The sequence below is a fragment of the Triticum aestivum genome, chromosome 3A (genome assembly GCF_018294505.1).
Source record: "Triticum aestivum cultivar Chinese Spring chromosome 3A, IWGSC CS RefSeq v2.1, whole genome shotgun sequence".
Taxonomy (NCBI): Eukaryota; Viridiplantae; Streptophyta; class Magnoliopsida; order Poales; family Poaceae; genus Triticum; species Triticum aestivum.
Window position 1 is genome coordinate 328,851,823 of NC_057800.1, and position 12,017 is coordinate 328,863,839.

The 12,017-nt window shown below is 40.5% G+C and overlaps 1 long non-coding RNA gene across 4 annotated transcripts; it reads left to right on the forward strand.

Moving 5' to 3' along the window:
- The first annotated feature begins 1,790 nt into the window (after nucleotides 1-1,790).
- Nucleotides 1,791-7,387, forward strand: LOC123061249 (uncharacterized). 4 transcript variants are annotated; one of them, XR_006428812.1, is made up of 3 exons: nucleotides 1,791-5,548; nucleotides 5,834-5,918; nucleotides 6,883-7,387. It is a non-coding gene; the product is annotated as an uncharacterized lncRNA (long non-coding RNA). The 4 variants fall into 4 exon arrangements; XR_006428814.1 differs by having other exon boundaries at nucleotides 1,791-4,517; nucleotides 4,645-5,918; XR_006428815.1 differs by having other exon boundaries at nucleotides 1,791-2,228; nucleotides 3,337-5,918.
- Nucleotides 7,388-12,017: the final 4,630 nt, after the last annotated feature.

Genomic DNA, 12,017 nt, shown 5'->3' on the forward strand with positions numbered 1-12,017 from the left:
GGGTTTTGTTTAGATTAAAAGTTCGCCATAGCTGCAACTTCGCGTACTTCGTTTGTGTTCAACGACCAGACAAAGGTGTCACAGAACCCCACCTTGATCAATAAAGCTTTCATCTTATATTCGCAATATCCAGATTGCAATCTCAGTTTCTTGCTTGTTCTTCGTTTGCTCGCAGGAAACAGACCCTCGTGGTCAGGTTGATCGTGCTCCGGCGTGGTCAATAACCTCTCGGAGTTGGTTTAGCGATTGCTAAGGCGTGACGTCCTCGCACGTTCGTAGTCGGATCGTCAAAGTCGACTTCCACCAAAGCGAAATCCACCATCTCATCGAAAGACGGGACACCTTGGCCTCTATCATCCAGGAGCACCACGAAACCCTATTTCCACCTCTACAACCTTCTGTACCCAAGATATCCCATCTTGGGGCCTTTTCCAAAGCTCCGCTGGAGGGGTCATTGATCATGGAGGGTCTCTACATCAACTCCATGGCCCCTCCAATGATGTGTGAGTAGTTTACCTCAAACCTTTGGGTCTATAGCTAGTACCTAGATGGCTTCTTCTCTCTCTTTGGATCTCAATACAAAGTTCTCCTCGATTCTCTTTGAAATCTATTTGATGTAACCTTCTTTTGCGGTGTGTTTGTCGAGATCCGATGAATTGTGGGTTTATGATCAAGTCAATCTATGAACAATATTTGAATCTTCTCTGAATTTTTTTATGTATGATTGGTTTATCTTTGCAAGTCTCTTTGAATTATCAGTTTGGTTTGGCCTACTAGATTGATCTTCCTTGCAATGGGAGAAGTGCTTAGCTTTGGGTTCAATCTTGCGGTGCTCAATCCCAGTGACAGAAAAGGAAACGACATGTATTGTATTGTTGCCATCGAGAATAAAAAGATGGGGTTTATATCATATTGCATGAGTTTATCCCTGTACATCATGTCATCTTGCTTAAGGCGTTACTCTGTTCTTATGAACTTAACTAGCAGGTGCACCCGCGCATTTGTGCGGCTAGACTAGTTTTTGTTATGTTTTATATTTGGGGCAGTTGATGTCTTCTGTTTGAATTTATGAATTTGAACATGTAGTGTACATAATTTTATAATATTTTTTAGAGCCTCACTATTCATATGTAGTTTCCAATTTCTCTATCTACTCCTATTTTAGTTTGGCCTGACATTTTGTTCTTATTTTTTATCGCATTAAATGACATTCATTTTGAATTGTTTATAGTACATCGAGAAATGCTAAAAGTTGTTTATTTTCCAACATGAATTTTGGCATGTAATTTATATATATTTTCCTATCATTCAAAAATGTTTGTTGATTCTTACTAATCTTGCTGATTATCTACAGGTGAAAAATATAAAGATTTATATCATATCTGATCCTTTGAATAACAATGGATAAGTTTCATCTATTTTCTGGGGGAAGTATAAGTTCCATCTTTTTAAGAGCATTTTTCACCAGCGTATTCATGGTTTTTAATGTTTGCATCTGTGTATACCGAGAAGTAAATATATATATATATATATATATATATATATATATATATATATATATATATATTTGTACCCAATCTTGCATAGCCAATGTATGATGTGTTCCCGCAAAAAGAAAAGATGTATTATGTGTCATGCCTAACATACTTTTCTGCAAGCCCATTAGAGTGAAGATGATTACCACTCCGTAAATTTTTTTTCCTAAGTAAAACAGCCGGTAGTCCCAGTCCCAGTCATTTACACAGAACTCTCAGCATTAAAATGATATCTACATATAACTCTCTCTCCTTTCCCTCTTAGTAAAAAAAGAACTCTCCTCTCCTCCCATACGATCCCCACCAGGCACCTCATACACATCCGCCATTTCTTCCGATTTGCCGCCGGCGAAGGACGACGTCGCTGTGCCCCATCAGGAAACTAATCCTCATGCTATCCCAGATCAACATGTCGCTTCTTTTCTCATGATTTTTCTTCCTTGGTGGTGGCACATGTGGCTGGGTGAGCGTGTGGATCTCGGCGAACTCGTCGACTCTGGCAACGCGGTCACGGAGATGTATAGTCAGATCGCGGGCTGTGCTACTCAAAGTTGTCGTAGCCGGAGTTTCTGGATGTTGGGGCTGCGAAGGCATTGAGGGAGTTCGTGGAGGAAGAAATATCTGCAAGACGTGAGTATCTTCTGCGAGTCGATGTTAGTTGTTGCCCTCCTGCTGTCCAGACTTCTACCAAATGTAAGTGTTATTTGAACCATATAAGTTTTTTTAAGTTGAATGATCTAGAAATCAGAATAAGATTTTATCTTTCCATTACTAAACAACTTTTCGTGTGAAATTAGAAATTATACCAAAAATTTCTGTGCGGAGAAGTGCACTTATACTTGTTCTCTGAATTCTGAAGTAGAGAACACAGTAAAGCAAACGTATGGATCTGCTGGAATTAAGTCTAACTGAACCTAGCAAGAGACCCTTGCATTTAATTATTGATTGACAGTAAAACAAAGGAAGTTTAGATGCACTTTTACCGAGCTAGATAACAGAAGCATCAACTTAATGTGAGACATGCATGCGCCTAGTTGCAAGTTAAGTTTTCAAGTTCATCGATTTAGGTGCGGCTAGTTTTGTTGTTGGCTTCTTGCGTCTTAATTACCATGTAGAGGCACTGCAATATGGTTAACATACACAATGTTATATGGTGCACACACAAATGTAAGGCGTCTGAATTAGCTACACATATAGTTTCTTATCTTGCTTATGGAATCTTGTCGGCTAATATGATTTCTGAGAATCATGTTTATTAGAGTGGTTATTATTCAAAAAAACTTCTGCCCATGCAGAAAGGAAATTGCATGTACACACTTGTTAACATCTGTATGCATGAAAGCAGTGTATGGCAAAAATAATATGCATTGTCATGTTCTTACTAAGGTCATGATTTACCTCTTCCACATCTCATCTCTCAGTGTTTGGCTATGTTTTTATATTGTTTTGAGAAATTGCCGCCATGAGATCAAGTCTAAACATTGTTCATTCTTGCCTTATCATCTCGGTTCCTTCGCCTAAACATGTTTTAATTGCATTCCTTGATTACGACAATACAGTTGCAATCATGCTAATTCTTTGGTTATTAATTACTATGTAACATGCTCATCTAAGAAAATGTAACTACTCATTGAAAATTGCTAAATTATCCTCTTATTTTAATTTACTGTATTCTTTTTTATGGACTTCATATAGAATATCTTTGATTCTTTTCCAAACATTTTTTATTACAAAATTAATTTTAAAACCAATTTTTTGGGTGTTCACCAGATACAATGTTTTCTTAACTCATCTAATGCAGATCTTGTACGAATCTATGGATTTGATATTTCAATTAGTTGGACGCTCATCGCTTCTGTATTCAATGCGCGGTAGGTTGATAAGTGTATGGGATATTTTGATGTGTTAGCTATAGTATTATAGGTGTCTATTTTCTTATTTTTCATGCAAGTATGGAGATAAGCATGCATACATGTATGCTAGCTTTCCTGTTTGCATGCGTGCATGTGGGAGTTGCAAATTAGTGTTGATTTGTTTTGCAAAAATAAGATCTGCATTCAATTAGAATCCTAGATAGACAGGGACACATCTCTTCCATGTACGACATACATGTCCGGGGAAGACTCATATATATTTTCATTATTATCCGATAAGGCGTTTTTTATTTGGTATAGACCTTCTTGCATTTTTTCTGCCATGTATGTGCTTTTTATTCCCGATAACAGACCACTCGTAGTTTGCTCTTTCCAGTTGGTTTCCTTTTCTAACTAATGTCTTTGTATGCGTGTTTGGACTCCCCTATATGTGTGTTATCTCACGGAAGTTGGTGTGCCTTTTCTTTTTGAGTTGGAGTTCGTGTGCTTTTCTAACTAAAATGTGTATGTATGCATGTTGGACTTCCCTGTACATCCTCTCTCGGAAAAAAAGAGAACTCCTTGTAGATGTGTCAATGATCTACTGTGTACGCGCTCTATGTCTTACGTAACCTTTTCGTCTTTAAAGCTCATCCGCTATAATAAGAATCAATGGAGTATATATTTTTAAATTAATACGTATCGATTGATTGTCGTCATACAGAAAGGAAGCTACATGTACATACTTGTTAACATCTGTATGCATGAAAGTAGTGTATGGCAATAATAATATGCATTGTCATGTTCTTACTAAGGTCATGATTTACGAAGAGATCTTCTAAAATTAGAAGATCTCTTTGTATACTATATATATTCTTTGTGCTATCTTCGCTTGGGCACTCTGTGTCGTCAATCAACACCTTTAATCCTTCTGTGTATGTGACTCTTGTTAATGCCACATATAGTTGCCCATGGCAGAAGACTTGCTTAGGCAAATATAGGCCCACCTTCTTTAGGGATTGACATTGGCTTTTATTTATGGTCATTGTAAAATAAACTGATAGAGGATATTGCCTTCTTTTCAACATGAAGGGCCACTTCAAGTCGCTTGGTGACATAATAATTTCAGGTATGTATACCTTGTCACTGACGTGTGTTCCTGTGATTATTTGTGCCTCAATGTACCTTTTGCCCAGCGGTGTGATAGTCATTCTTGTGCCATTGCATAAACTTGCCGCTTGATTGATGTTCCGTAGGAGCATCACCTCCAAACCTACCTTCAGTTTTAGATCGTGGATTGGAATTCCTGGGAAGATCATGTTGTTGAGGAACTCTGCTGGACACATATTCTCCATTGTGTTGTAATTCATTGTTGCCTTGCATACAGTGTCCAAGTATAGGTATGTCATCTCTTCACATTGTATTTGGCTCATTATGTAGTAATTTATCTTCTCTCAACTATTTCATTCCTTGGACACAGTATTGCTCTTTCTTCGACAAATTCACTGTTACGATAGTTTTGCTGCAAGTTTGGGTACGTGATTTTTACTATCTCTTCTTTGGGGTCTTCTCCTTTAAGTAGAAGTAGGTCTTTAGGTATTCTTACCCAATCATCTCCTTCATCATTTTTATCGCAATTTGATCCATTCTGCAAATTCGGCCACATTTTGCTTTTGTATTGGATCTTCTGACAAACTTTAGTCGCATGTTTTCAGTTAGAAAAATATTTAAAAGTACTTCCATAGGTATGACCTTTAACCGAGGCATTTACTATCTGCTCTCTCTTTCCCTTTGTTATCACTTGAAGTATTTGTCTGAAGTCGCCTTCTAGCACAATTGTCATGTCACCAAATGGCCTTTTGTCAATATTTTGGTTTGTGAACCTTAGAATATCCCTAAGGCTTTTTTCTAGTGCATCGAAGCAGTGTTTGTCATAGGAGCCTCGTCCCATAATATCACCGAGGTTTTCTTTACCAGTTCAGCCAAATGTGATCCTTGTTTTATTTCACATGTTGATTCTTCCGTGGTATTTATTGGAATGTGGAATCTTGAGTGCGCTGTTCTTCCACCTTATAGGAGCAAAGCTTCAATGCCAGATGATACTACCGAAATCACTTTCTTTCCTTCTGATCGTAGCTTCGTTGTAATTGCTTTCCATAGGTAAGTTTTGCCTGTGCCACCGTAGCCTTCTACAAATATATGTTTTCCAAGTCCTTTCTCAGCTGATTCTATTATTGCATCAAAGGTCATTTTCTAGCCGTGGTTGACATTGCTTATTATGGTTTTGTGCTCATTCTTTAGTGCCTCCATGTCGTAGCTAAGTTCTTTGTTTATCATTCTGTTCCCAAGTTGTTCAAGTTCTGTAGCATTTCGTAGTTCTATGTCTGGATAGTCCTTTAGTGTTTTTCTTGCTTGCCTCATTAGTTTCTCTATCTCCACTTGCAGGGTGTCCATAGTAGATTCTTCCAATAGCGAAGCCCCTTTTCCGTTCCTCAGGTTTTGGTTTCGCTTTTCCATACTAATTTTGAAGGTAATTCGGCATAGGTTAATTCTTTTCCCGCCTCATGTATTTTGTTTGCCTCCATCCACTCAGTGAACTTAGTACTCGTGGATCCTGGCCTTCTTAGTATCTTCTCTATGTCAGTCGAGTCCGGAAAAATAAGTTCTTGCTCATTTTTAATGTGGAATGGTAGTCTCTCGACTGGTGGATCATGATGGTGTATATCAAACAGAAATGTCTGCCAGCATGCTTCAGTTGTTGATATGTATCTCATCTCTAGGTATTTCTTGATGTCATCATAGTCATTTGCTGCATCTCTTCCCTTTAGCAAGGTTGTTACCTGGTCGTCATCTTTATGGATGTTCTTAAATAGGTAGGTACTTGATTAACCTTGGCCTGTGGCACCACTCAACATTTATGTGAGCTTGGAATTGGCCAAAAGGTTTCGATTGTAGGGTACGACAAATCTGTCGTTGAGCATTGCTCCTCCCTTTTTGATCTTCCTTCCATTATCTCGCCTTCTATATACTGGAAAGCCATCCTCATCGTTTGTGGTATCGACATTGTATCCTTTTGGGAAGTGCTTAGTGCGTCTGTTGTCAATCATGCATGGTGATTTTGTATTTGACACTCCGCAAGGCCCGTGCATCATGAAATTTTCCACAGTTTCATATCCGTCCAGATCGTCATCTTTGTCTAGGATCTCCGCACCGATTATTTGGTCGATTTGTGATGTTACTTTGCACGTGTATCATATCTAGGCTAATAAGCTCATCGGTGGTAGGATTGACTCAATCCCATATTCACATTTGTTTTACTTGAATGTTCCAGTTATGTCCCCTTGTATTTAAGTCGCTCAACTTGTTGCATGCCATAGTTTTTTGCGTTGAATATTAATAGGGAACAATTTGTCAATTGATACAATATTTATAAAGATTATATCTAGAGAAAATAAGACTGTTAATAACAATTACTAAATTATCTGATGATTCAGGCCAAAAGTGCTTTGGCGTCCCTTCTTCCATGTCGATTGGAGTAGCTGGGCATGGCTTCGTCATGCGTTGAGTGTGCTTTGGTGTGACTTTATCGAACGTCAAGTGAAGCGGGCGGAGGTGGCTGAGGTGGCTTTTCGTGTCGAGGTCGAGTTGCCTAGTCGTGTGTGACATCTTTGCTGACTTCTAATTCTTTGGGTCTGTGCTTCTGCGGCCGGCTGTACTCATTTATATATGGGTGGAGGTGTGTGGGTTGAGGTGGCTGTGACCCTGTGGAAAGCAGATCGGTCTTTCTTCGTTTCATGGTTCCTGTTTTGGAAGTTTCTCATGTAAGGTCTGGTTAGGTCCAATCGTTGTCCTTATTTGTTTAGGTTTCCTATTATTTTTGATTCCTTGACCCATTGATTGAAAGATTTTTTTTCTGTTTCTGTGGGCTAGTTGATGTTCGGATGGAACCTACGTGCGTTGTTTGCACATGGCATGTTTTACTACTTGTACATGTACACATATTTTTACGTAACGTTTCCATCTTTTAATCTCAGCCATTAAAAGATAAAATAAACGATCAAAATAATTTAATCTATGTGGATGCACGTAATGGTTTGTTTTACTTCTGTTTTAAGTATATAATAGATACTATAGATGCATGATGTATAGCGGTCGATGTGTGGAGTAATAGTAGTAGATGCAGAATCATTTCGGTCTACTTGTCGTGGACGTGATGCCTATATACATGATCATGCCTAGATATTCTCATAATTATTCACTTTTCTATCAATTGCTCGACGGTAATTTGTTCACCCACCATAATACTTATGCTATCTTGAGAGAAGCCACTAGTGAAACCTATGGCCTCGAGGTCTATTTTCCATCATAGAAGTTTCCAATATATTTTATTTTGCAATCTTTACTTTCAATCTATATCATAAAAATACCAAAAATACTTATCTTATTATTATCATCTCTATCAGATCTCACTCTTGCAAGTGGTCGTGAAGGGATTGACAACCCCTTGATCACGTTGGTTGCAAGGTTCTTATTTGTTTGTGTAGGTACGAGGTGACTTGCGCGTGGTCTCCTACTGGATTGATACCTTGGTTCTCAAATACTAAGGGAAATACGTACGCTACTTTACTGCACCTGATAGAGGCGGGGTGTCCCGATCTTTCGATGAGATGATAACTATCGATTTGGTGGAGACGACTTTGACGATCCGACTACAAACGTGCAACGACGTTGTGCCTTAGCAATCGCTAAACCAACTCCGAGAGGTTATTGACCACGCCGGAGCACGATCAACCTGACCACGAAGGTCTATTCCTGCAAGCAATCGACGAACAAGCAAGAATATGATAAAAGCAATCTGAATATCGCGAATATGTATGAAGTATTGATAATGGTGGGGATCCGAAAAGTGGTCTTGGTCTGGTCGTTGGACACAAACGAAGTACACGAAGTTGCAATGGCTAACTTTTAACTAAACAAATCCCAAGGAAAAAGCTACTAGATGGATCTACTTATATATGAGCAAGGGGTGGCGGCCAAGGAGGTGGGAGGACGTCCCAAGGCAGCCTAAAACTAACCCTAGGTCGTACAAGGCTCATGGGCCCAAGTGGAGGTGATGTAACACCTTTGGACTTGTAGTTTGACTCGGATTCTGCTGCAGCATCAGATTGTTTCGTCCACAACTCAACGCTCCGGACGAATTTGAAGGTGATTCCAATTGGGTTGGAAAGTGCACGAAATCTAGTTTCCAACAACAAAAGAATCACCCAATTCGGAGTCCGTATGAAAAACTTGTGTGCGTTTTGAGTCAGGTATGTCTGTGCAGTCCGAATCTGAATCCAGAACGTGAGAGACTTGGACTCTATCTTCTCTTGGGCCAAAAGTGACGTGAAAGAACTTTTTGGACAGCAAATAAACATCTCTTTCTTCCTTATCTTCATATGTGGATTGTACAAATGTCCCATACACCTGCAATTAGACAAAACACAAAAGTGTGTGAAGTATTTTTGTTCTGGATAACATAAATAGATTATTGAATAGTTTGCACTAGAAATCACCTGACAAATATGCATATATGCAATATTTTTGGTCATATCCAAGGTAGTCATGTCCTCATCAGCACCACCCTTTCCTCTTCAAGGGAAAACCAACGCAGTGCTGAAGAGCTAGCAAGAAGGATTTCAGGCACCGTTGTCGGGGAGATCTACGCCAAGTCAAGACATACCAAGTACCCATCACAACTCTTATCCTTCGCATTACATTATTTTCCATTTGCCTCTCATTTTCCTCTCCCCTACTTCACCATTGCCATTTTATTCGCCCTCTATTTTCCGTACGCCTCTTTTTTCGTTTGTCTCTTTTGCCTGTGTCTTGTTTGTTTGTGTGTTTGGTTGCTTGCTTGTCACGATGGTTCAAGATAATACTAAATTGTGTGACTTTGCTAATACCAACAATAATGATTTTATTAGCACTCCGATTTCTCCTTTTACCGATGTTGAATCTTGTGAAATTAGTACTGTTTTGCTGAATCTTGTCATGAAAGATCCGTTTTCTGGACTTCCTAGTGAAGATGCCGCTACCCATCTAAACATCTTTGTTGATTTGTGTGATAGGCAAAAGAAGAAAGATGCGGACAATGATATTGTTAAACTTGAGCTATTTCCATTTTCCCTTAGAGGTCGTGCTAAAGCTTGGTTTTCGTCTTTGCCTAAAAATAGTATTGATTCATGTAATAAATGCAAAGATACTTTTTTGTCTAAATATTTTCCTCCCGCTAAGATCGTCTATCTTAGAAACGATATTATGAATTTTAAGCAACTTGATCATGAACATATTGCACAATCCTGGGAGAGGATGAAATTAATGATACATAATTTCCCTACACATGGTTTGAATTTATGGATGATTGTACAAAAAAATTATGCCGGATGGAACTTTGCTTCTAGAAGTCTTTTAGATTCGGCCGCGGGAGGCACTTTTATGGAAATCACTTTAGGAGAAGCTACCAAACTCCTAAATAATATTATGGTTAATTATTCTAAATGGCACATTGAAAGATCTACTAGTAAAAAAGTGCATGCAATTGAAGAGATTAATGTTTTGAGTGCAAAGATGGATGAACTTATGAAATTGTTTGCTAATAAGAGTGCTCCTACTGATCCTAATGATACGCCTTTTTCTACTGAGCCTATATACATGATCATGCCTAGATATTCTCATAATTATTCGCTTTTCTATCAATTGCTCGACATTAATTTGTTCGCCCACCGAAATACTTATGCTATCTTGAGAGAAGCCACTAGTGAAACATATGGCCCCCGGGTCTATTTTCCATCATACAAGTTTCCAATCTATTTTATTTTGCAATCTTTACTTCCATTCTATATCATAAAAATACCAAAAATACTTATCTTATTATTCTCATCTCTATCAGATCTCACTCTTGCAAGTGGCCGTGAAGGGATTGACAACCCCTTTATCACGTTGGTTGCGAGGTTCTTATTTGTTTGTGTAGGTACGAGGTGCCTCGCGCGTGGTCTCCTACTGGATTGATACCTTGGTTCCCAAAGAACTGAGGGAAATACTTACATTGCTTTACTGCACCACCCTTTCTGCTTCGTGGGAAAACCAACACAGTGCTCAAAAGGTAGCACCAGCTCAAAAAGTGGGCGCGTGAGATCACAGCAGCGGAGCCCTCGCTCGACGCTCGGAAGCCACTGAAGTGGTCCAGCACTCCCCTCATCTTTGACGCCTAGGACCACCCTGACCGCACAACTGCGGTCAGGTGTTTGCAACAATTGGTCTCACCAACGATACACAACCTCAAGGTGAACAAGATGCTAGTTGAGGGCGGGGCCGGTCTGAACTTGATCTCGCCCGTTGTGATCAAAAGGCTGCAAATTCCCGATGGAGATCTCGAGGAAATGGGCACGTTTCAAGGGGTCAACCCAGAAAGGAGCCAGCCGAAGGGGAAGGTCACGTTGCCTGTGACATTTGGAGGCGAGCTGAACTATAGGACAGAGAGGATTGTCTTTGATGTAGCCGAGATCCCCTTGCCCTACAACGGGATCCTCAGCTGCCCGGCGCTAGCCAAGTTCATGGGGGCATCGCAGTATTCCTACAAGACGAACAAGATGCCTGGGACGATGACCATCATCACTGTCCCCTCCGACAACAAGGACGTGCTGATTTGCGCTGACCAACTCTACCGAGAAGCAGTTGCTGTAGCTGCCGCCAAGCCACTTGCTCTTGCCGCTGAAGCACCAGGAGGGAAGAAGAAGACCGGCAAGACCTCTCGCACCCACTCCGGCAAGCGCACCTCTTCTGAGTGTTGTGCTACCATCGAAGACGTGCCAGAGAGTTCTACCGGCAAGAGCAAGAAAACCAGAGCTGCACCACCAGAGACCAAGAGGGTGTCTGTCAAGGGGGATGGCACGGGAGGGGCTTTCACCATAAGCTCCACCCTTGACAACAAATAGGAAAGCACACTCGTCACTTTCCCGCGAGCGAATTTCAACATGTTTGCATGGCAAGCATCCAACATCCCCGGCGTTCCCAGGGAAGTGATTGAGCACCATCTTGTTGTCTGTCCCCATGTGCGACCCGTCAGGCAGAAGGTCAGGAAGCAAGCTTTGGAATGGCAGGAATTCATCACAGAGGAGATCAGGAAGTTGGAAGCGGTAGGCTTGGTGAGAGGGGTGCTCCATCCAACATGGTTGGCCAATTCGGTGGTGGTGCGCAAGGCAAACAGGATGTGGAGGCTGTGTATCGATTATACAGATATCAATAAGGCTTTCCTAAGGACCCCTTCCCATTGTCGCGCATTGACCAGATTGTTGACTCCATGGCCGGGTGCGATATATTATCATTCCTCGACACCTACTCGGGCTACCACCAGATCTTCATGGCAAAGGAAGACGAAGAGAAGACATCATTCATCACCCCATGTGGTACGTATTCCTTTTTAGGGATGCCTTTCGGGTTGAAGAGTGCTGGCTCGACATTCGCAAGGGCGGTCCAAATTTGTTTTGAGCCCCAGCTACATAGAAATATGGAAGCTTATATGTATGACATAGTGGTCAAAACCAAGGACAAGGCAACCCTTGTACAAGACTTAGAAGAAACATTTGCC